Here is a 25,530-nt window from a genome sequence, read left to right as displayed (position 1 = left end):
GTTTTCACAGAGACGTGAGAGAAAGAGAGAGAGAGAGAGACAGAAACCAGAAGTCTTACTGGTAAGAAATTCTTACCCTTGGCCAGGTGCGATGGCTCATGCCTGTAATCTCAGCACTTTGGGAGGCCGAGGCAGGTGGATCACGAGATCCATCCTGGCCAACATAGTGAAACCCTGCCTCTACTAAAAAATGATAATAATACTAATAATACAAAAATTAGCTGGGCATGGTGGCACGCACCTGTAATCCCAGCTACTTGGGAGGCTGAGGCAGGAGAATCACTTGAACCCAGAGGCAGAGATTGCAAGTGAGCCGAGATCATGCCACTGCACTCCAGCCTGGGTGACAGAGCAAGACTCCATCTCAAAAAAAAAAAAGAAAAGAAATTCTTACCCTTTTGCCAGCATGACGGGTTTCTGGGTTCCCTTTACCTGAACGGCCCTAGTGACCCAGCTGGCTGCACCACAGCTCTCGGGGCCAAGTCACAACACAAAGGAAAATTATCCCTTTCCATTCTGGCTGGAGCAAAATACATGTGACAAAACACAGACATTAGCCACTCTGCTTAGGACCCAATATCAAACTGGCAAGGCTCAAACTTGCCCCCGGTTGGGCCCTGTCTTTGTTAATCCAACCTCCTACCAGTTTCAACTTGTGGTCTCTGGGCAAGATGGTCACCCTGATTAACAGAAAAGGTAGGAAAGAGAAAGAGAGAAAAGCATTGCCTGCAGCAGGGTAGGGAAGGCAAGCAGCTCATGGATACCAGAGAAAGGGCCAACCATCCCAGCAACACTGAAAAGCTCAGGCAGCCACTTGTCAGTCACAAAGGGATCTTTTTCAGTAGCCACATCAGCTCTCAAGTTTTCCTTTGGGGAGAAAAAGCTCTCCATGTCCCATGATTCTGTACATGCCTAATCCTGTCACCCATAGCCGTCAGCAAAGAGTGCAGGGCAGATTAATCCAAAGAGAATAGCAGTTTACATCCCATACTGCCAAACTTGTTCTTAGCCGATAAGGACTTTACTGAGAGGGGCGTCTAATCCCTTAAATCTTAGGAAGGACTCTAACCTTCCTAAGTTGAGCCTCGAACCCAAGTTCTGTCAAGCATCCTTGCCTTTTATTAAGTGGGGTCTTTAACCCACTCTGTCTTAGGAGTAGCTCAAACCTCCTTAAGTTGGGCCTGTAACCCAATCCCATCCTTTACTTGGGTAAATGCACCCCACTTACCCAAAGTCAGCCAACTAGTGCATGCAGATGATTTTCCTTTGGGTTGGGGGTCTCCTCAGTATCGTCCCTTTGGGGTTCACCAGAAAGATGTTACCAGACTCCGCCACTTACCCAAAGTTAACATTTTGGCTCGGGGGTTTCCTCAGTATTGTCCCTTCCCTGGTCGCAAGAAAGATGTTACTGGAAAGAAGTCCCAATCCAGACCCCAACACAGGGTTCTTGAATCTCTCACAAGAAAGAATTCCAGGCGAATCCATACAGTAAAGTGAAAGCAAGTTTATTAAGAAAGTAAAGGAATAAAGAATGGCTACTCCATAGGCAGAACAGCCAGACATCATCAATTTTTGAACAGAGAATGACCACTCCTCTTCTTCCTTGTTTCCAAAATCTCCATTTTATCCACCCTTTGCCAAGCAGGCATGTACTTCAGGGAACAGAGAGGGCAGGCTTTAGCCTGCCATTCATGTTGGTCTTATTTCTCCTTATAGTGGTGGTTTGGACATGGTTAAAGGACACAATTCTGGCCAGTGAGACTTGAGGGGAAGTCTGCTGTGAGTTTCTAAGAATGCTTTTCTCACTCTTAAGAATATAAGAGAATGTTCCTTCTTCTGTCTCTTCCTTTGATCAGTGTTATTATGTCTACATGTGATGGCTGGAACTGCAGCAGCCATCCCGCAACCATGAAGTAATATGCCTAAAGACAAAAACCACAGAACATAAAGACAGAAAGAACCTGAATCTTTGATGATTTCACTGGGCCACTGAACCCTGGAACTGCTTTCTCTGAACATCTCATTATGTGAAGTAATAAATATCCTTACTTTTTAACCACTCAATTTTTTATTACATGAAACTGAAACATCTTAACATGTTCAATGCACAATCAGTCCTATTAAATGAATAACTGAACGAATTGATACCAAAGAGCTCAACCACATCATGAGAGACACAAAGGCACAGGCTTCTTCATTTTATAGTTTCATTTTATTCTATAGGGATTTGGAGCAAAGGGGTATAAGGGAAGAAAAAGAAACTGAAAGAGCACTTGAACTTAGGACAGAAGGAATCTGGTTATTTATAGCAGGGATGGATTTAGAAAGTCCTTACAAACACACATGAAAAAAGTATGCCCAAACTGCAGTCCAGCTGCTCTGGTGGGGGTGGGGGTGCTGATGGAAGATATGAATCACACCTCAAGAAAGCAGAGCAACAATAAAACCTCATCTGGTAATGATGCACACTTAATGTGGATCAGATCTTAGAAACTGCCCTCCATTTGACAGTTATAGCCCTCATGCCAGTTACTTTGTCTTTCATTCTATAATTAAACAGGATTCCTTTTCTTGGGTTTGGAGCTTACAAGAACTCCATCTTTTGACTAATTCACCTTCAAATGAGTGCCATGTCTTGATGTATTACCGCGATAGGCTATACCACACATGTAATCCATCATAGTAGTTAGCTGTTGCTGGGCTTCCAGGATAGAGAAACTGAGCCAGATGTTGTTCTGACACATTGGAGTAATGCATCACCCAAGCCTAGGGCTCCAACGATCTATTACCCCAAGATGGCTCTGTCCAGAATAGAGACAATCCTAGGGCACATGGAGCATTGTGAAGGCTTGACAGAGACCTACTCAGGGCTGAGAAAGACTTTTCTAACACTGGGTGGTTTGAAATAGATATTGGTTTTCCAGACCCAGTTCAGTAGGTTTAATAAGGGGGTACAGAAGCATGCACATGTATTGCTGTTATTGATCAAACTCAGGACATCAATTTCTTACTAATGTATTTCTGAAAAATCAAATCCATCCTCAACAGCATTTTATGTATCTTAATCTTTACTGTTGATGACTAGAATTGTCTTTACACAAATCTTTCAAGTCAGCAAATGATATAGGCCACCGTCCATAATCAGGGCCCCCAGTTGAGTGTGTGTAAATAAGAACTGTTTAAATATTGACTGCTGAGAATTTGCTGAAATCATGTACTTCCAGTTTGCTTTTTGTTGCTCAAGTGAACACTTTCACTGGTGTCTACATTGCCTTGGCACACAAGAGCATAAATGAAGTTACCTAAAGCACTGACATAAAATACGTAGGAAAGTATAACTATCCCTCATTCAGGCACTCCCATTTATCCAGCCTTACCAGGACTTTCATGTCTGAAGAGGGAATTAACCCAGAAAATGAGAAGATTTGAAAATGAAAAATATGAAAAGAGTTCTTAACTCTCAGATACTTGTCTACCTCATTTATCAAGAGACCAAGTGTTTATAAGCAATTCCACAGTTTCTCCAGCATCTTTAAGAAGCCACAAGTCTAGTGAAAGCATTTCCCTGGCTGTGACTCCAATGGCACGAAATGGACCCTTTTGTACCTAAATCTCCCCATCGGCAACATGAGAAATTATTCACAACTGTAGTGAAAAAAAAAGATAGGACTTCCTAGAATTGCATGGGTGGGGAGGCAGCACAGGCAATCAAATCTTTTTGGCGACATACCAATCCTGTATATCTTAGCAACAAAATTTTAATTTTGCATAAATATGAGAGTTAGCCAAATAGTACAGAAAAGTTTGATTCAGGAATCCTTCATTCTTCACTACACTCTATATAGCCAAAAAATAATCATGATTAATATTTCCATAAATAAAACATCCCCAAATAATATTGTTGGCACTTCAATGGAATTAAAATGGTTATCAGCAATTTCTTATTAGGTTCATTCTCCCTGTCCCTGCCAGTTGAATTAAGGTCTTCCTTTTTATGTAGGCACAGAATGATCACTGTTCTTACATCTCCATCATGAAATGAGCATGGGATTTCAGAGGCATTTATCGTTAGGAAAGCAATGAAGGCTTTATCTAGATATGGATATAGTAGGGAGGGTGACCAATTTGTCCCACTTTGCTTGAGAGTTTCCTAGTTTTAGCACTGCATTCTCTTGTCCTGGAAATCCCTCAGTCCTGGGCAAACTAGGACGTTCGGTCACCCTAGCAGTAGGTCCTTAGGAACTCACACTTGGAGGCAGTGTAACTAAGCCAAAAACCAGGCCATTCTGTCTAACCCCTAGACTTCTATTTCCTCCTGTGCAAATAGAAATAAAATGCAATGTGGTGAAAGATACAATCGGAACTAGGTTAAGCAATGGGTTTGTAATAGGTGCACCTCTTCACAAAGGGCCTTCACATAGATTCCAAGAGAGAAAAGAAAGGGATGTAACATTTATTAAGCAGCTATTTTAGTCACTTTACCTATCACATTCATATAATTCTTACCACCCCCAAAGTAAGTGCTATTAATAACATGTTTTACAAAGCAGATTACTGAGACTCAGAGAGGCCTGAGGTCATATAAGTAATGAGTGAGTGGTGAATTAGAGATTTCAGCAAAAGCCCTCCTATTCCTTAGCACAGCTTTGGAAGTAGACAGAAGCCAGGCCAAGTCACTCACACCTGTAATCCCAACAGTTTGAGAGCTAAGGCAGGAGGGTCGCTTGAGACCAGGAGTTTGAGACCAGCCTAGGAAACATGGGGAGACCCCATCTCTACAAAAAATTAAAAACTAGCCAGGCATGGTGGCACAATCCTGTAGTCCCAGCTACTCAGGAGGCTGAGGCAGGAGAATCACTTGAGCCCAGGGGTGTTGAGGCTGCAGTGAGCTATGATCAGGCCACTGCACTCCAGCCTGGGCAACAGACGGAGACCCTGTCTTAAAACAAAAAACAAACTAACAAAAAAGAAGTAGACAGACATAGTACAATTACAGGAAGAGTCCTGCCCAAAATAGACTACTCGATTGCCTGTAATTCTCTCCTCATAAAATGTGTTTTCTTTCATCCAGAATATGTTAATAGGCTTCAGTTAAAAGGCAAAAGTTCCTTGTAGGAAACTTTCTCCTTATAGGGAATTTGAAGGGGTTGAAAGTATTATAAGGTAACATTTTTCTTGTTGGCTAATCTTATAGATGTTAAACGACAACCAGCTGAAAGCAGGATGCTGCAGAGGAGCCTCCTGTGGATGGAGTGTTGAAATGCAAGCAGAGGGCCTCAAAGATAGATGAAACAAATACTGAATGCTCTTCTTTTATTATATAATCAAAGGCACAGACTAGGATCTTGCAATAGAGTTCTGGTTATATTAGGTTGGTGCGAAAGGTATTGCGGTTTTTGCCATTACTTTCAATGGCAGACACCGCAATTACTTTTGCACCAACCTTAGTTCTGGACCCAACCTCTGATGGCTTTGGCAGCCTGGGTTCCTCAACCACAACCTGAGGGAGTTGGGCCAAACAATGGTTCTGAGCATTCCCTTCCAGTCTAAAGCTGTAGACTTCTAGAGCAATGTGGTAGGTTTCTCAGAGCGCTTTCTCAGAGGCCAATATTCTAGTTCTCACCTTGACCTTAAAAGTTGGCAGGATACACACAGGATTTGCAGTCTCCTTATTAACCCCAGGAGCAGCAGAGTGACAGAGTGGAAAGAACGTGGGGTTTGGAGTCAGATCTGGGTTGAGATCCTTGCTCTACCATTTGAAGCTGTAACTTTGGGCAAGTTTCCTGACCTCTTTTTTTTAAATCACATTACGCTCACCTAAAAAATAGCAATGAACAAACCATCTGGTAGCTGTGTTGGGAGCATTAAATGAAGAAGCACATGCATAACCCAAACGACAATGGCACAAGGCCATGCAGCCATTTCACTATGAACTGCCCCTCATATAGGACTTCCCAGTTATTTCCAGCACCCCAGCGGCAGCCTCACCTAGGTGCAGAAACAAGCCCCAGACCTCCCTTCACCTTGGCTTCCCTGTCGGGCCTCTACAATGATGTCCCAGTTGCCCATCACTGTGTTGTCATGGTCAATGGCTGTCACCAATCCTTCTAATCCTTCCACTCTAAACAACAGAGGAAGGGAAATTGTCCCTCGGCTGCACCTTCTGACCTTTCCTAGCTCCACCAATTTCCTTTCTACGGTTAGAACACAGTTGAAGAGAACAGAAGAACTTGTCTCCTGCATAAAAATACTGGAGATCCCATCTCATGTAAAAATTTCCTTCAATTTAATACTAACCATTCCACTGGAGTCGTCAAATTCCTAGAAACAGAAAGTAGGATGGTGGTTGCCAGGGACTATGGGGAGAGGAGAATGGGGAGTTGTTATATATAATGGATACCAAGTTTTATTTTGGGAAAAAACTGGCCAGGCATGGTGGCTCATGCCTGTAATCCCAGCACTTTGGGAGGCCAAGGCAGGTGGATCACAAGGTCAGGAGATCGAGATCATCCTGGCTAACATGGTGAAGCCCCGTCTCTACTAAAAATACAAAAAATTAGCCAGGCGTCGTGGCACGTGTCTGTATTCTCAGCTACTTGGGAGGCTGAGGCAGAACCATAAAACATTCTGGAGGGGGATGGTAGTGATGGTCACACGGTAATGTGAATGTATTTAATGCCATCGAACTGCACATTTAAATATGGTTAAAATGATAAATTTTATGTTATGTATATTTTACCACCAAAAACAGCAAAAAATTAACTTATCATAGAAAGACCATAGGTGTTTCCTGAGACTCACTCCCGGATTTCATTTCAATGAACGGCCAGGCCAACTCTGAACCCTAAGGGAGAAGCATAGAAAGAAGCAAAGAACAGTTCCGGCTCTGGAGGAGCCTAAAATCTGGTGCAGAGAGCTCACTTGCTTGTAAAATAGTGAAGAGAGCCCATGCAGGGAAAGCTGAGCCCACGCCCCGGGATTGTGTGGTGTTTCCAGTACTGCACTCAGACCCAGCAGCCGTCTCATGTGGGTTTCATGGGAAAATGGTTTCTCCATCACAGCACAAAGAGGCCCTTGGTGCTTCCTCATGATTCTCTTCAGAAAACAATACAGAAAATTAGTCAACTATTAATTAATCATGAGGTTAAGGCACTGGCATCAAACTGCCTAGGTTAAAATGCCAGCTGTGTGATCCGGAGCCATTAACTTGATCTCTCTGTGCCTCAGTCTTCCCATGTTTGAAATGGGAAAAATAAGTATAGCACCTACCTCTATGATCCTTGCATGAAGCAGGTGAAGTGACCAGGTCTCACTTAGCACCTAATGAGTACTCAATAAATGTCACTGGGTATTATTCCTGGCTGTGCCACCATGCCCCATTGCAAGTTAAGATCAAATTAAACTTGAAGTTTAAGGTTATATGTCTGCCTTCTTAAGTTTCTTTTTTTTCCTGGACTGTCAAACTTTCTCCCTGAACAGTGGTTTTTCCAGACTTACCAATCAGAAGACTTTACACTCTTCATGATTACTTTGAAAATTTCCCTAGAAAATCTCTTTTTATCCATCCAAAGAAATTTTGACATACAAAGAGTAACATTAATATGTAAATTAGCATACAGAAAAATTCATTTTGGTGCCTCCGAGGCAGTATTTTTATAAATACAGAAACATAATTATGCATCCTCTAGAGGACTAAAAATAATTATACAAATTTACAACAAAGCCCAAGGCTGTGTTTCCTTTTAACTGACTGTTTTTAATATCATTTAAATCTTGTTAGAACTTAATTACCAAATCTCTCTTGTAATAATTCAGGTGGAAGATATAAAGTCTAAACTTGCCATTCAGAAAACAGAACCTCATCAGACAAACAAAGACACTGAGGCACTGATTGCCCGAATAGGACAACGGAAGAAATTCTGTCAGGATGGAGCCATGTTGGGCACTGAGACAAAGAGGTCCTCTGAGAAAAAAACATTAATATTCATATATAAGCCATGTTAATTATTTTAATCTATAATTTCTTGGAAGCATATATTATTATCATTGTGGATTATAAACCAAATTAACCATTTCTCCCTCTTTCATTTTCCATATTTTCCTTGTCTTTTTCAAATTAAGGTCAATATAATTTCGGGGCAACGTTCTTTTCATAACAATTTAATTACTCTTTCGAAAGTCTATCTAGAATATGTGTGCGTGTGTGTGGGGGGGGGGGTGTGTGTTTCATATCTAAAGATTAGCTTATGTTAATGTGGAAAAGAACAATGAACAAAGTCAGGAGCTAGCCTCCAATGTATACTCCACCTTAAAGACAATAATTTATTGGCACTTAGAAAAAATGAGTTCCTTATTATGAAATAAAAGGCACAAGAAACTCGAACATTTGACATTTGAACACATTTTCTTTTCTTTTCTGTTTTGTTTTGTTGTTGTTGTTGAAACAGCATCTCACTCTGTTGCCCTGGCTGGAGTGCAGTGGTGCAATCACAGTTCACTGCAGCCCTGACCTCCTGGACCCAATCAATCCTCCTGCCTCAGCCTCCCCAGTAGCTGGGAACGAACACATTTTCATTTACTGCTAGTTAATAATATTCTCTAGGACTTTTATAGCTCCCTGGAAAATTAATTAGTCAATATATGCTATAAAGAATAATAATTTGTTCATGTGAGGTATCTCTAACATAGGTTGTTATCTATTATAGCAAAACCTGACCAATTAATTTTTCAAGGACCAGTTCCATATATGAAATGTCTATACAAAGTCACAATTCATTCTAGTCACTACAAAATATCAGTCAAGTCAGTGAAAAAAATATTAATCAAAATGATTGTTTGAGTTATTGAATCTCATTTTCAACATTTATTTTGGTTTTGTGTAGGCATATAAACGTACATACATTTGTGCTTACGATACATGGTTTTTTTTCTCATTTCAATGGCTTTAATCCCATGGAAAGATATATAACTCTACAATTATTTATACATAATATACTTGACATGTGTGCAGGTAAAAGTTCTTGCTCTTGCTTCTTGTCTTCAAGGATTTTTTAAAATACCTCCTTTGGGCCAGGCTCAGTGGCTCATGCCTGTAATCCCAGCATTTTGGGAGGCCGAGGTGGGCAGATCACCTGAGGTCAGGAGTTCAAGACCAGGCTGGCCAACATGGTGAAACCCCATCTCTACTAAAAATACAAAAATTAGCCAGGCATGGTGGCAAGTACCTGTAATTCCAGCTACTTGGGAGGCTGAGGCAAGAGAATCGCTTGAACCTGCAAGGCAGAGGTTGCAGTGAGTCGAGATCGTGCCACTGCACTCCATCCTGGGCAACAGAGTGAAACTCTGTCTCAAAAAAATAAAATAAAATACCTCCTTTGAATGAATCCAAAGGAAGTATCACTTTGACAGAGAGACCTGGAATGAAGCCTCCAATGGAATGGGTAGATTTTTCTATTTTAACTCATCTTCTTTCACTGATGTGTGATTCTTTGAAAAGTCCTCCCTCTTATACCATATTCTCCTTTTAACATAAAATTACATCATTACCTCCATTCAAGCAATATTTAAGCCATTTATGATTTGGGGAAATTCCAATCTTGCAGTGCTTGAATTTCCAAGTCATGCTCTTGGCTGTCATTTGTAACTGGTCCAACTGAGACCCAAAATAAGTAAATAGACCTGTACAGATTTCATATCTGGAGGAGGGTCTGATGAGCAATAAGGCGAAGCAAAAAGATTGGATCAGTCCCCATGGAATCTCTAAGCATTGCATAGAAATAAGTGCAGGATGATAATTAAAGAGATTCAAGCACATGACTTTCCTCTCATCTCTTTTTGTTAGTGATGGCAGAGTGTTACTCAAAATCAGAAGACTAAATATATTGCCTTGGCTGCTGAAAATGAAAATACCTAAAAACTCTTTCTGAAGATACTACACATAGGCCTTATAGCCTGTGACCATCTTTCCTCTTGGCCAGTATGAGAAATCATCCATGGTATCTGCCCATTGTACATGTCTATTGCATTTGCCAGCTAATGTTTAGTAACAAGGGCTGTTTGTTCTTCTCAAAAATTTGAACTTTCTCCATTTGTGTTTACCTTCACATCCAAACTAGAACAACTCTGCTCTGAGTTAATTCCCCAATTTCATTATGGCCACACTGGGGAAGGGGAGAGGAATCTGTGTACAAACCACCAGACAGAAAACAATGGGAACGGGCAGCAATCCAAGAGCTTTGGCATGACTTGCAGGAGAAAACCAGCTCTGATTAATGCTATCAAAATGCTTGTCTTTCCTGTGATTGATATTCCAGCCCCTTGTTACAATTATTGATGCCGGTGACCACTATTATGAGAGTCTTTTTATAGTTTGCTGTTTTGGAGGGAGGTTGCATGGACTTCACCAGAACATTTGCACACCTGCCTCAATTTAACCTAAAACTCATTATTTTGCAAACAAAACATATAAACCCAACATAGCAATCATTATTTCCCATATTCTGCTATTAAAACGCTCCTGCTCATGGTAAGGAGTAGATCTCCTGCTGGCCTACTATAGGAATAGTGAGTAAAAGGCAGTGTGGAGGGTAGGATGCACCATTTGAAGGTTCTTTGGCCTATGAAACCTGGTAAACCAAAGACATCATTTGAAATGGTATTGCGTGCCCTGGGGTGGTGACATTGCAGCAGGCTAAAATCAGCAGGTATTAAGTTTTATGAATTGCTGATCTTCAAGAGTAAGTGATAAAACAGTCACAAGTATCTAAAAACGCCCTTGCCCTGAAGAGCTTGCCCTGGATACCACAAATGTGCCTAGAAACACTATGCACCTCTGTGCATGGGGTTTGTTTGATTGATTGTTTGTTTTGAGACAGAGTCTCAGTCTGTCACCCATGCTGGAATGCAGTGGCAGGATCTCACTGCAATCTCTACCTCTCAGGTTCAAGTGATTCTCCCAATTCAGCTTCCCGAGTACATGAGTTTTTTTAATAAGTTTGATATGAAATGTAAACAGGTTCATTTTCACTCTCAGATTATCCCATTATTCTGGTTAAAATAATTACCAGCCTAATCTTTGTGTTCCTTCTCATTTAAACTTGACTGAACTAACAACTTTTCCTAGTTTCCTGCCTCTGATTCTTACAGGATTGGAATTTTTGGTCTTCCTGTCTCCCCAGGGCAATATTTTAAGTTATAGAAGCCAGAGAACCATAAAGAGAGAAATAAAGTACATTTTACAAGTGCTTTTCCAGCGAAACTCAAGTCGTTTTTCTTGTAATACATAGGTTTAGTAAGGACGTTTAAAGGAACTGGTATTTTAAAAGGAAGACATTATTAAAAATAAACCTATATACCTTCCAAAAGACTTACTTTCTCTAAAGGGTATTTTTGTTAAATAGTAGTTAATATAAGTGCACAGGATTAAGCTTCCTGCTATATAGCCAGGACTTAGAATTGTGCCCAGTACATAGTAGATGTTCAACAATACCTGAATGAATTAACGAATGGAACTGACAGAAATAAGCCTTTGTAGAGGAATGTTCTATAGAAGTTTTTGCCAATTTGGATAGATCACTGTGGGCAGTCAAATGTTGACGAAAATAGACAAGTGAGGTGCACTTAGTCTAGATATCTATCTGTACCAATATCAGATATGGTTTTCTCTTTCTACTTTTTAGTATGAGATTTTTTTAACATATAAAAAGTTAGAAGAAGAATTATAATTCAAAAGATGGCAATCATATTTGCTTTATCTCTGTGTGTGTACAACTTGATAGTAATCTACAAACATCTGACACTTTGCCTCTAAATACTTCAGCATTTATCTCTTAAGCATAAGAATACATGATGATAGTTCTTTAATGAAAATTTAAGAAAACAAAATTAAAGAATAGGATTGTTGGGGAATGACTGATACAATATATAAGAACTCCAAGTCACCAAATTTTGAGCCTAAGTGTATACAGCAAGGCTGAATGCTAGGATTCTGCTCATTGTTCCCAGTTTCCTACAAATGGAAATCCTAAGTTTCTGTGAAATAATCTTGTCTGATTCCCACCCAAGGCCTCTATCGTATCTGTCATTTAGGCTCACATGAAGTGCTCTTATGCACCCTTTACTGCTCTCAGCCCTCAAAGCTTCCTTGTACCATGGCCCTCATTAGGATTTGAAGGAAATTTTCAGTCTCTGACTGCAATAGCTTCAAGTCCTAGTAAAGGACAGTCTGCTTATCAACTGTATTTATAACATGAGATTTGCTCTAATGTTCTCTACTGGACATTGCTGCCAGTTACTTATAGCCAGGAAAGACCTTTTTTCCCACCGTTACAGGCTCAGAGCTTTCCCCTCTCTCTCTAAGCATTCTCTCTGAACATGTGTGTTCTATATTTTGCACGGAAAAGGAGCTCCCAGAGTGAGATCTCAGCTGAAATGGATGCTCTATGATGCTGAATAGAAATATTATCTTTCACATAATGAGCACCTCCATGCCCAAACTCCCCATTCCCCATCTCATTAGGGCAGCCAAGAGCCTTAGACTTTAACCATTGTTCTCCCTATGTTATTTGAGCTGCATCATATATATATGCATGTTCTCAACAACATGGATGTCAGCACAACAAATATAGGCTATATTTAATTCGGGTTACTCTGTGTAGACTGGAGCTACTGTTTGCATTTTGACTCAGATGTTGAATAATTACACACCAATTCATTGAAGACCTATGTCCAAGGTTATTTTCTACTACCAATGGATTTGGAGAAATGTATGTTTCTCCATAGGATCCCTCCCTAACTTGTCTGGGAATTTGTCTGGAAAATGAATGTGGGAAACAGTAGTAGCAAGGTTGAGGGAATAGGACTCCACTTTATTCCATAAACATTCACTGAGTGCTTTGCAGATGCTGCCATCGGGAGCTCTGTATTACCAGCCATGGTCAACCCCACTGTATTCTTCCACATCTCTGTCGACGGTGAGTCCTTGGGCCGCGTCTCTTTTGAGCTGTTTGCAGACAAGTTTCCAAAGACAGCAGAAAACTTTTGTGCTCTGAACACCGGAGAGAAAGTGTTTGGTTACAAGGGTTCCTGCTTTCACAGAATTATTCCAGGGTTTGTGTGTCACACACCATAACGGCACTGGTGGCAAGTCAATCTACGGGGACAAAGTTGATGACGACAACTTCATCCTGAAGCATACAGGTCCTGGCATATTGTCCACGGCAAATGCTGGACCCAACACAAATGGTTCCCAGTTTTTCAACTGCCCTGCCAAGTCTGAGTGGTTGGATAGCAAGCATGTGGTCTTTGGCAAGGTGAAAGAAGGCATGAATATTGTGGAGGCCATGGAGCACTTTGGGTCCAGGAATGGCAAGACCAGCAAGAAGGTCACCATTCCTGACTTTGGACAACTCAAATAAGTTTGACTTGTGTTTTGTCTTAACCACTGGACCATTCCTCCTGCAGCTCAGGAGAGCAGCCCTCCACCCCGTCTGCTCGCAGTATTCTAGAATCTTTGTGCTCTCGCTGCAGTTCCCTTTGGGTTCCATGTTTTCCTTGTTCCCTTCCATGCCTAGCTAGATTGCAGAGTTAAGTTTATGATTATGAAATGAAAACTAAATAACAAACAAAAAAAAACATTCACTTCCAGGCACTACTCTAGGCACTGAAGATAGAAAGATGAATCCTTGTCCTCAAAACTCCAGTTAGTGGAAGACACTAATTTCTTAAGTTGGTTTACTCCAAGTCATTAAGCTATTTATTCTACTTGAAGATGCAAGAAATTATTAAATTAGTAAATTAATTACAATTTTACTATCTGGCAGCCTTTGGGTTAAATGTTTAGATGCATTATCACCCTATCAGCATTCAAGTCCACAAAGACCTCAGATGCCAGAATCTAAACAGATACACTGTACTGTTTTCTAGTTTCTTGCATGACAAAAAAGAGACAATTTGCCTGAAATAAACCCCAAGAATTTGAGGTCGTGAAGCCCGTATTTATACCAATTGACTCTTTCAAGTTGGGAAATCTCTACAAGGCAGTAAACTCTTTGCATTTCTCTTTCCACAACTGTCAGACGAAGGTTGGGCAGTTGGTAATTTGGCCAGATGATAGTGTGGGTTTGTGTGTGGATACACGTGTGTGTATGTTTCAGTATGAATCACAGTGATTCTGGTTCTCTTAAAAAGCAAAAAGTAAGTGAATGACACAAGCATATTATTTATGTGGAATATTTATATCCACATATCCCATATAAGTGTAGATTTGGGTCAGACAAGGCTTTCTCTAGCTGTCCTGACTTTTTACTTCACGCTCTAACTTCCATGTTCCCACAGGCTATCAGTGAGAGGAACATGTGGAATACCACTCACCCACTGAGAAAAGAACACCTGAGATGCTCATTTTATTGCAGGACATGAATGTTCACTGAAGAATCCTTGTAGTTGGTCATGTCAGCTTCTAATTCTTATCATAAGGCTCTAAGAGTAAGCCAAGAATCAAAATAATATAGCCGGTTTTAATTCATGGGACAACTAATGATTGGCTGAAATAAGATCCCATTTCCAGTGCCAAATGCTGCCAGGACAACACTAATTCCTAGCACAGTGCCTGCCACTTACTTAACATATAAATATGAGAAGGGGCTGGGGGCTGACTAGAAAGATCATCAACTTTGGGGCAGACAAATCGAAGTTCAAATCCTAACTTACTTCTTAGTAGTGTATGACCTTAAACAAGTTATCTCATTTAGGTAACCCCAGCTGTGAGGTAATACTATGTTATTCTACTTTATCTATATTCCCTCAACATAATCCTGTCCCTCAATAAATATACTTTGATGGAAAAAATAGATGCTTACTACTGATTGATTGGTTGCCAATTCAATCCACAATCAATGATATTATGCCAGTTAATGGTACCTGTAAGAATTTTGGAAGCATCTTTATCATTTCCATATTTGTCCCTACTAATAATCTTATTTATAGTATCAAAATCTCTCTTAAGAAGCCAAGAAAAGTGCAAATATCAACCTGCTTTATACAATTTTTAAATGGATTCAGAGAAGTGATGTCACTTAGTCAAGTTGCTATAAAGTGATTAACCCAATTAACCCTAGAGTGAATAACGAGTTTCTTATGCTGAATTAAAATCCTGGGCTCTCTCCTTAGTTTGTACCAAGACATTGCAGATTCTACTTTCACTTCCTGCTGACTCAAGTAACTTCAAGACATAGGATGTGAGAGGTGAAAAGGACCTCAGGTGAAACGACTGAGGTCTAGAGAGGATGAGTGACCTAGCTCAGGTCACAAGGGAGGTAAGGAAAATAGTCCGAACTGAATCCTACCTTCTAACTGCCAGGCCAGGGGCCCTTCTGAAAACCCACATGATGAATACAGAGAAGGACCCCTTTGCCCTTCATGAGCAATAGAGTCCTATAGCCGCAGTGAACGAGGCTTGAAAATGAAAGTAAATGGAAAGAAATGGAAAAGAAGCAACTCTTGGCCATCCCAACCTTTTGTTGTCAAATGAGCCTTTAGAATCTCCCTGCTCAGTAGACCCTTGATGGGGATAAGACAGACGCAGAAGCCCAGGGCAGCTCTACTTTACTGGCCAACAGTTACCATGAAAACTAAAGGAAAGAGAGGCCTGGCCATTTCCTGAAGTTTGTAAAATGCTCACCTCTTTCTTTCTCCAGGTTTCCTTGAATATCTCTTCTTTTTATCAGCAAAAGTTTGGTTCATGTTTGTCAACACTTATTAGGATAGTCAGTGGGTGGGGACAAAAAGCAATTCATCCGTCTTTGGCCTAGTTGCAGATAAACTTCTGTCAGTCTATGGCCTAGTTGCTGATAAATTTCCCTCAACCGTGATGACTATAGCAATATTCTGATTAGCTATCATAGAGAGATTTACTCTACTCTTCACCACCCTACCCATGGGGTGTGACCAGCCTCAGGAGGGTCTTCAATCATCTTGTCTTCCTCCTGCCATGACGTCTCCAGCCTCAGGCTAGACCAGCTGCCTGGAGATCTTGCCCCTTACTGCTCTGGACTAATCCCAAATGCCTCATACCAATACCAGCCATTCGTGGCTCCTTCCCGCTACCCACCCTCCCAACACACACTTTAACCTGGGTCACCGGCAGATCATCCCTCAACAGACAGATATTATCTAATCTAACACAAACCCTCCTCTCTTCCCAAGCTTTTCCACAGCACCCTTAGGAACTCACTGATCGGCAAACTCTCCTACACCTTTTTCCACTTCTAAATGTATCTTCCTATGAGATCTTGTCATTTACAACAACATGATGGAACTGGAGGACATTATGTTAAGCAAAATAAGCCAGGCACAGAAAGATAAACTTCACATGTCCTCACTCATTCATGGGAGCTAAAACTTAAAACAATTGAACACAGGGAGACAGAATGATGGTTACAGAGGCCAGGAAGTATAGTGGAGCAGGGGAGTGGGGATGGTTAATGAGTACAAAAACGTAGTTAGATAGAATGAATAAGGTCTAGGATTTGATAACTACAGTCAACAATAATTTATCGTACATTTTAAAATAGCTAAAAGAGTGTAATTGGATTGTTTATAACACAAAGAAATGATAAATGCTTGAGGGATGGATACCCCATTTACTGTGATGTGATTATTATGCATTACATGCCTATATCAAAATATCTCATGTACCCCATAAATATATATACCTACTAAGTACCCATACATTTTAAAATAAAAAATTTAAAATAAAAATAAATTTAAAAATAAATGTATCTTCCTGCCCAGGGAAGCCAGGCTGTCCTCTGAGGATTCTACTTCCAGCAGCCCTCTCAGCTAAAGACTGCCTCTCCTCTTCCCCAAACACCTGAAAGCTGGAAGAGGGGTAAATGCTTATCTGGTGCCCCCTTGTAACTTCTCAAATGTCTGACCTTCTCCTTCAAAAACCCCAGCTTTTTTGAAGCCAATCACCAAACTATGCAGCCTCACAAGCCTCTCATTGCTGTGTGCTGGCTGCCTCCTGGTTCATGGAGTCGTGGATGATGTCAGCTTATGACTCACTGCCTTTCTCTTACCATAAGCCCCATCATTGACTTTGGAGTCAACCAACATCCTGAGACCCAGCTCCTTGTCCTCCTTTGCTCCAATGACCTTTTCCTCCAGCCCACCTCAGCCATTCACTCACATGGTCGTTGGTCTAGGTCTAGCAAAATATCATCTTCAAAATAGTGTTCCACTATTTCGCTAGACCTAGACCATGTGAAACCTAGACCCTGCCATTGCCAATAACTGCAGCCTTTGGCTCCCAGACACCACGTTCTCCTTGTTCATCTCCCTGACCTCCTTGCTCATCTCCCTGACCCCTGAACATTGGTATGCCTCTTGTATTCTTGGCCTTTTCTCTCCTCTATCCACACACATTCCTGTAAAGATCTCATGCAGTCTCACAGCTTGAGTTTCAAATTTTTATCTTCAGTATAAAATAGAACTGAACTAGAGCTCAGAACCCTGAATTCTAGTCTCATATAGCCAACTGCTTATTCCACACCTCTGCTTTCAAGTCTGAAAGGAATCTCAACCCTGACATGAACAAAACCAAAACCTGATTTGAAACCAAATCTAACTACCCCTCAGTTTTCTCTACCTGAGTAAATATTTATTCCAACCTTCCAGTTGCTCAGGACAAAGTTCTTAGACTCTCCCTTGTCTCCTCTCTGCCTCACGTCCCACTTCCAGCCCATTGGCAAACACTTCTTCTTCTTCCTTCACAACACATCCAAATTCTGGCCAGATTCTCTTCTCCATCGCCAGCACGACTAGCCAGGTGTAGGTCACTATCTGCTTTCACCTGGATTATTGCAAGAGCTTCCCAGCTGGCCTCCCTCCCTCGATCTTGTCCCTCTTCTGTCTCTCTCAACACAGCAGGCATAGTGGTCCTTCTAGGAGTATGTCTCATCTCTTTTCCAAACCCTCTAGTGGCTTCCCATCTTACACAAGGTAAAAGCCAAATCTTTGCAATGACCTGCAAAGCCTTCCTCAAGCTGGCACATGCTACATGCAATCTGATCCCTTCCCCCCATCATGTCTCTGACCTCCTCTCCTACTGCTCTTCCCTTGCAGAGAGTATAAGCCCTCCGAGATACCCAGGGCACCTTGCTTTAGCCACAGGCCTACCTTGCATCTGTTGTCATTCTGCCTGGACTGCACTTCCTGAGATATCTGTGTGTCAATTCCAGTCCCTTCCTTCCAACCTTTGCTCAAATATCCAGCCCAGGCTGGAGTGCAGTGGAGGGATCTCAGCTCACTGCAACCTCCACATCCCGGGTTCAAGCAGTTCTCCTGCCTCAGCCTCCCGAGTAGCTGGGGTTACAGGCGCACGCTGCCATGCCCAGCTAACTTTTTTTGTATTTAGTAGAGATGGGTTTTCACCATGTTGCCTAAGCTGGTCTCAAACTCCTGAGCTCAGGCAATCCACCCACCTCAGCCTTCCAAACTGCTGTGATTACAGGCGTGAGCCACGGCACCCGGCCATCTATTGTACATTTTATTCTATTTCCTGATTTATAAAGTCCATTTATCCAAATCTGCTTTCCAGAGCTTTATTTTTCTGAACCTTTATTTGAAGGTTTATTTATATTTTTACTCTTTAGCTTTTTACTTTTATTTTTTAATATGCATATCCAGTTAGAAATTTTCTCTGAGGTCTGCAACCAAATCTAATGTTATTTGATATTATATGGAACCTGTCTTTTAATTTTTTTATTGTGGTAAGAAGACTTAACATGAAATCTACCCTATTAACAAATTTTAAGTATACAATGTAATAATGCTAACCACAGGCACAATGGTGTACAGCAGATCTCTCTGGCCTTGCATAATGGCAGCTACACCCATTGAATAGCAACTCTCCATTTCTCCCTCTCCCCACTCCAACTCTTCTTCAGCTCAACTAATCAGTTACTGTACCCCCATACCCAAGCAGCTAAATGTTGCTGGAGAAAAATCACACACAACCAAGGCTATCAGGACTCACTTCAAATTTATGACCAAAAATCTTCAGTGAGCACTCAACACTATCTGACAACTAAACTTCCCTAGTAAATTCATTAACCTACTCCCAAGATGACTATTACACACGTTCTCCTCAGTCCTCAAATCTCCAACATCTCCTCCCACTCAACTTCAGCCGAAGACTTTGTTGTATATTTCATGCAGAAATATAGATATAATCATGTGAAAACCATTTCAACTTCCCACCTTCATTCCACAAGCTTATTCATATCTGTAGTCACATGCTGTAGTAAACTTGTGCTCTATTTCCCAGCTTGCTCTCCTTCTCATGAGCTGGGCTCCTGAAATAGTTTCTTCTTTTCTGTATCACCTATTCCTTCCTAAACTAAATCTTTAAGCACTAGCTCCTCCAGCAATTTTTTTATAAGTCTCTTCTCTGGCTACACTTTTTTCTTTAGTGATTCCAAAAGCCCCCATGTCTTCAAATGTCATCCAAATGTTGATGATGCCCAAATGCATTTTACTAGTCCAGATCTCTTTCCTGAGGTTTAGATTTGCATGTATAAATACATCTTTATTGCATCTCTGTACGTTTAATAGGTGTCTTAAATTAACATGGCTGAAACTGAGCTATTGATCTTCTCTATCAAAAAAAATCATTCCTAAATTATTTTCCTATCCTAGTACCACCATACATCCAATTTCTCAGGTCAAAACCAGAGTCATCTCCTTGGATTTCTTTCTCTCAACTCCACATTCAACCCCACAGCAAGTCCTGTCAGCATGACCTTCAAAAATTTATCCTGAATCCAGACTCTTCTCATCATCTCCACTGCAAACTCTTCAGTCTACACCCCCGTCTTCTCTCCCTTGGACCACCAGAAGAGCAACAAACAAGAAAAACAAGTTAAATATATAGCATGTTTCATAGTGATAAGAGCTAAGGAGAAAAAGTAAAGCAAGGAGTCAGGGTAGAAAGTGTTGGAATGAAGGGGTTGAAATTTGAGCCAGCACAGCTATGGGGGTCTCAGGCTTTAAGGTGGGAATATGCCTGCTCATTCAAGCACCAGAAGATACGTGTGGCTGGAGCAGTTAAAGGGTGGGAGAGGCAGCAGATGAGCTCAGAATGGTCATGAATGACAGGGGTGTGGGGTAGCCCCATGGCCAGGACACACAGAGCCTGGTAGGTAACGGAAGGGACTTGGGCTTTCACTTTCAGTGAGGTGGGGAGCCATTGAAAAGTTTTGAACAGAGAAATGGCTTACCTTCAACAGGAGCATTCTGCCGTGGTGTGGAGAATAGATTACATCCAGCAAAGGTGCAAGTGAGGGGTCAGTTGAAAATAATCTATTACAGAAAGTAATCTAGTAATTGCAGTCTTGCTATAATGTATTCTACAGTAATCCAGGTGAGAAATGTGGTTTTGACCAAGATGGTGGCAGTGTGGTAGGGTGTAGTGAAAAGTGCCAGAATTTTGGAGATATATATGCTAGTTTTTATATATATAATAGCTCTTATCACTATGATATATATATATACACACACATACATAAACATAATCTTCAGTTAGGGCTAGGAAGAGTTGCTGAGAGACCAAAAGTGGGTGTGAGAGTAAGAGAAGAGTCAACAACGTCTCCAGCATTTCTGGAGACCTTTTGTCTTCACTTCACTTATTCCCAATTAATAATTAGAATAATCCATGAGGAAGGCTGGCAGGCTATGGTCACAGTGGGTGATCGGGACCTGGATGGGGTCCTTACAGGAAGCCTTAAGGTATGCTTGGACCCTGGCTTCTGGGACATGTCAGGAGAAGGGAGCATTGGCTTTTCCATCATCAAGCCAAAGATGCCCCTCTTTGGGAGTATGTTTAGTCCCAAGAAGATGCCTCCTTGGAAGTCTGCTTCTCTCTCCAACCTGCATTCCTTTGATCAGTCAACCCAGGAGGTGGAGCTGGGCCTGGACTATGGAATTCCCACTATGAACCTGGAAAAGGTTCATAAAACAAAAACAAACACGAAGTCAGAAGTTTGAAAATGGCCGGTGGATACCAGAGACAGGGAGTAGTGGAGGTGTGGACCGGAGGGAGGCCCAGTGCCTTCACAGGCAGAACTAGCAACTGAAGAGAACAGTCTCTTGCAGCTGAAAGTGGACATCCTGCTGGACATGTTTTCAGAGACCACTGCTAAATCCCTTTTAATGGAGAAGGAACTGGATGCATGGAAGAGTGTCAGCCAGGGGAGAAAATGAAGACCCTAAAGACATTCGTTAGGAGAGCAGGGAGAAAGCCATTGATCAGGGGAGTAGGATGTGGCTAAGCAGGTTTTTTTATTTGTTTTGTTTTGGGTTTGTTTGTTTCTTTTTGTGGGAGAGGTGGGGGTTGTTTGTTTTTTAGCAGACTAGCAGATTACGTCCTGGGAGACAGTATCATATAATGTAGCCAATAGGCACTGATACCCTTGGGTTGGCAATAAGATGGTGAAATTTAATGGAGGAAACCAGGCATCCAGGCCGGGGCAGTAACTAGGAAGTCACTCCAGATGCACTACTAGGGAAGCCAGCCTGTAAAGAAAACCTCAGGGAGGTCTGGGGGTGATGATAAGCCTTGGGGTGCCCTCTACACATGTAAGCATGCAAATGTCCATGTCCCAGAATCACCATGTTGGACAGACACCATTGGGAGAAGCAGCTGGAGCCCATCATCTCATCCCCTTTAGTGTTTGGGGCATGACGCCAGTTCAAAAGAGCCCATATTAGGGCTGCTTGGATGAGTGGCTCTCTTGGTTCTCTGCCCCTCTGACCACTCACTCTCTCCCTGTCCTTACAGAGTACTTGTTCCCCACATCCACAACTTCCTCGGCTTCCACTTCCCAACAGCATGCACCAACCTTCCACTGCAACACTGTATTTTGTGCTACTTCCTGTTCACACTACTTCTTTTTCATTAAATGATTGATGTTAAAATTATTTTTAAGTCCATGAAAATGAAGTCTCATGTTTCTTTGAGTCACTTTCAGAATTTCTATAGAAATGTCTTTCTTAGGAATGTCACTAGTCAATCCTCCAGTAGTAAGAAGGCCACCCTCTCTAAGGAAACAGCCATTAAAATCAGTGACTCTGGAGCATTTTGTTGAGCAATGCTGCCTTTCTCCAACATTTGAATTGCTTTCATCAATTCCCATCTGAGTTCTTTTTAGCTTACATCAGTGATCTTTTAGGCTTCCCTATGATCAAAGGAGAGGCTTCCCAACAAAATGCAAATCTTACTACCCAAGACACATGGCAAGGTGTGTGAAAAGAGAAGTGTGGAGAACCTGCAGAAGCACTGGAAGCCACTTTGTCACCTCTGCTCGGATAAATATACCTACAGAAGTCACTTCAGCAATTGGACCCTAAGCAGCCTCCAGTAGAAGCACAAGCACTGCTCTGGAAATCAGCCACCTGGAATCTCAGGAAGACCACCCACCTGCGCCGTGACTATGGACAACCACTACACTTTAGTGCTCCCATTTCTAAATCTCTTAAATGAAAATATTAGATGGTTCTTGAGGTTGCTTCCAACACTGATATTCTATATTGCAGACAAAATCTAGCTAGATTTTATGAATGCAGTGGGGTAGAAAGTCAACACTATCAAGTTTTCTCTCCTCCCATCTTATCCAGAGATTTGTGTTCTATGAGCAGAGCACTAAAGACAATCACAAATAGATAGAATTCACCCAAGCACTTATGCCAAATCTTCTCTTACCCTACTGATGCCTTTCAGCAAAAAAGGCATGAATATTGTTGGGCCAAAACTTTAGACTTAAGGGACTGGTGCTGTTAAAAGTATGAGATGGCCTTATAAACTTCTCCTTCTCATTTTTCTTGTATTTTTTGACTAATCCATCCAGATTTCCTTAATATATCTTCAATTAGTATATAACACTTTTTTAATGGCCATGTTTGACTTTATATCTGGCCCCTTTATTATTGTATTAGCCATTTGTTGCTGTGTAAGAAAATACCCCAAACTTAGTGGATTAAGAAAACAATTGCTTATTAGTTCACAGTTTCTGTGGGTCAGAAATTCATGAGGTTCACAGTCAAGATGTTGGCCAAGGATGCAGTCTCATGTGAGGGTTTAACTGGGGTTCCTTCACATGGCTGTTGACAAGAGGCCTGGGTTTCCCACCAAGGGCACCTCTCATTAGGCAGCTTGAGTGTCCTCACAGCATGGCCAGCTTTCCCAGAGCACAAGAAATCTAAGAAAAAGCAAGGAAGAATCAATAGTATTGCCTTTTATAACCTAGTTTTAAAGATCACATGCTGCCATTTATACCTTGTTCCATTCATTAGAAGCAAGTTGCTAACCCCAGCTGCATTCAAGGGGAGGGAAATAAGGCTCTATGTTTTAAGGAAATGTCAAAGAACTTGTGAACATATTTTAAACCAACAGATTATAAATACTTTTAAAATACTCAGAGGAGTATTTTTAGAATTAGAAGTAGTTCTAGGTTCAACTAAAACCTCAGCTAACCATGAGTAAACTTTAGAACTAGAAGAAAGCATTAGAGAGTGTATATTATGGCCCCATGGGAAAATGTAAAAGTAACCAACGGCAGTATTGAGTCTAATGAAAACATAGTATCCTAAGAAGAGCTCACTTGTAGATGTGACAGCCCTAAGCTTCAAACTTGGCCTCCCATTTCTAATTGTGTGAACACTTAATTTCACCATGCCTCAGTTTCCTCACTTATAAAATGGGAGGATTAATACTTATTTTATAAGGTGTTGTAAAGATTAAGTGCAATATTTTATATAAAGTTACTAGCACAAAATCTGTCACACAGTAGGTGCCCAATAAATCTTGGTTTTCTTCCTGATTTACTTGCTCTGCTAACAGGTGGCAGAGCTAGAACCAAGGTGCTAATACCCAGATCTGTGCCCTTTCTAGTACATATTGTTGAGTTACTTGTCATTTTCCTTATTTGGATATTACCTGGATATTTTTTAGGTAGATGTCTTTTATCAGCCCTCTTGTTAAATAACTTATATTGGTCATTTAGATTTTCATTTCTCCACATGCTCTTAATATGTTCTTTAAAGAAGAATCTGCCAGTGTGATTTATAAATTGGCAAAACAATGTAATAGGGAGAGTGGGGGCACTACCATATCAAAGAACTGGTTTGTATCCCCAACAAACCCAGTAGCCAGAGTCAAAGTAAGCAGACCCATACGCCCATATGCCGAGCAAGAAGCTTCTAGTATGAACACCCAGCAGGACAAATTAAACCTCAGCCAGCCAGGAGTTACCCTCCATTGAGTTAGGAGCTGGACAGCTTGGTGAACAAGGTGTTCCTCTCCAGCTTCCTCTTGTGGAGATTTTAGCTTTAACTCTTTGTTAACCTCTGTGCTGACCTATATGAGTATGATGCCACTCTCCCAAGGCTCCGACCCATGGTACTAGGTTACTATTTGTGGTCCTTGGAAGAGCTCTGAAAGGTTCACTAAACCCTCTGCACTTCCTTTTCTGACTATATGATAGCCCTCGATGCCTTGTTAATCTTGATAAGGAACTAATCCCCACACCCCGAAAATCATTCTTAGGCAAAGGAAAACATCTGAGGAACCCAGAGACTAACCCAAAATTTTTGCACAAAACCACCCACAGCTGTTTTGAGATAAGTGACAGCATTTAATTTCATGAGGAAAGCAAAAGAATGTTCTGTTACAGACTTTGCAGGTTGCCTTTGCAGGGGTAGTTGTGCTTTTCCCTACTAACCATCCATTCTCCTTTGAGGCCCTCACTCAGCCAACTAAACAGCTACTGCATGAGAATCACAGAAAGACCTTCCCTGACTACCCCAGCTAAAGCACTCTTTCTCCACACCCCACCTGATCCCCTGGCGTTTTACTCCATAACATCTATCACTCTCTGAAATGTTCTTGTGCATGGTGTATGTGGTTATTTACTTGTTCACTGCCTGTCTCCCTACTAAACTCTAAATGATACAAATGTAGCCACCCTCTCTGTCTTATTATCCATAGCATGCAGAAAAATCCACCTAAAATATAATATGATGAGTGGATGAATAAATGAACACATAATAGCTAAATGTATTGACTGTTTTACAGTATTATCAGTGCTTTTTATTTAACCTTCAAAATAACCTGATAAGTACTATTATTACTCCCATTTTATAGAGGAGGAAAGTGAGCCCCAGAGAAGTTAAGTTACTTGCTCAAAGTCACCATTCCAACAAGAAAAGGGACCAGACTTTGAACCCAGACACTATGCTCAATCTATAAAGGGGTCCCCTCAATATTCACCCTCTTTTCAGCCCAGCTCTGAACAATTTGAGAAAAAAAAAACAAAAGAACAATAATGGCGATGGAAATGTTATCTTTATAATTGATGGAGGCCAAGTTGGAAGACACTGAGCATTAGGCCTTTCAGGAAAATAGACGTCAACATTGAACTCCAGATCTGGCAGTCCTGTGCTCTCAGCCCTGGGAAGCAGTATGGAGGGGTCCTG

The 25,530-nt window shown here is 41.3% G+C and overlaps 2 pseudogenes; both read left to right on the top strand.

Moving 5' to 3' along the window:
- Positions 1-12,931: 12,931 nt before the first annotated feature.
- LOC129488776 (peptidyl-prolyl cis-trans isomerase A-like) lies at positions 12,932-13,596 on the top strand (annotated as a pseudogene).
- Positions 13,597-20,859: 7,263 nt separating this feature from the next.
- Positions 20,860-21,261, top strand: LOC129487212 (protein chibby homolog 1-like; annotated as a pseudogene).
- Positions 21,262-25,530: the final 4,269 nt, after the last annotated feature.

The sequence above is a fragment of the Symphalangus syndactylus genome, chromosome 8, assembly GCF_028878055.3.
Source record: "Symphalangus syndactylus isolate Jambi chromosome 8, NHGRI_mSymSyn1-v2.1_pri, whole genome shotgun sequence".
Classification (NCBI taxonomy): domain Eukaryota; kingdom Metazoa; phylum Chordata; class Mammalia; order Primates; family Hylobatidae; genus Symphalangus; species Symphalangus syndactylus.
The sequence above is the reverse complement of the archived record's forward strand: the minus strand, read 5'-3'. Positions and strand labels throughout refer to the sequence as shown.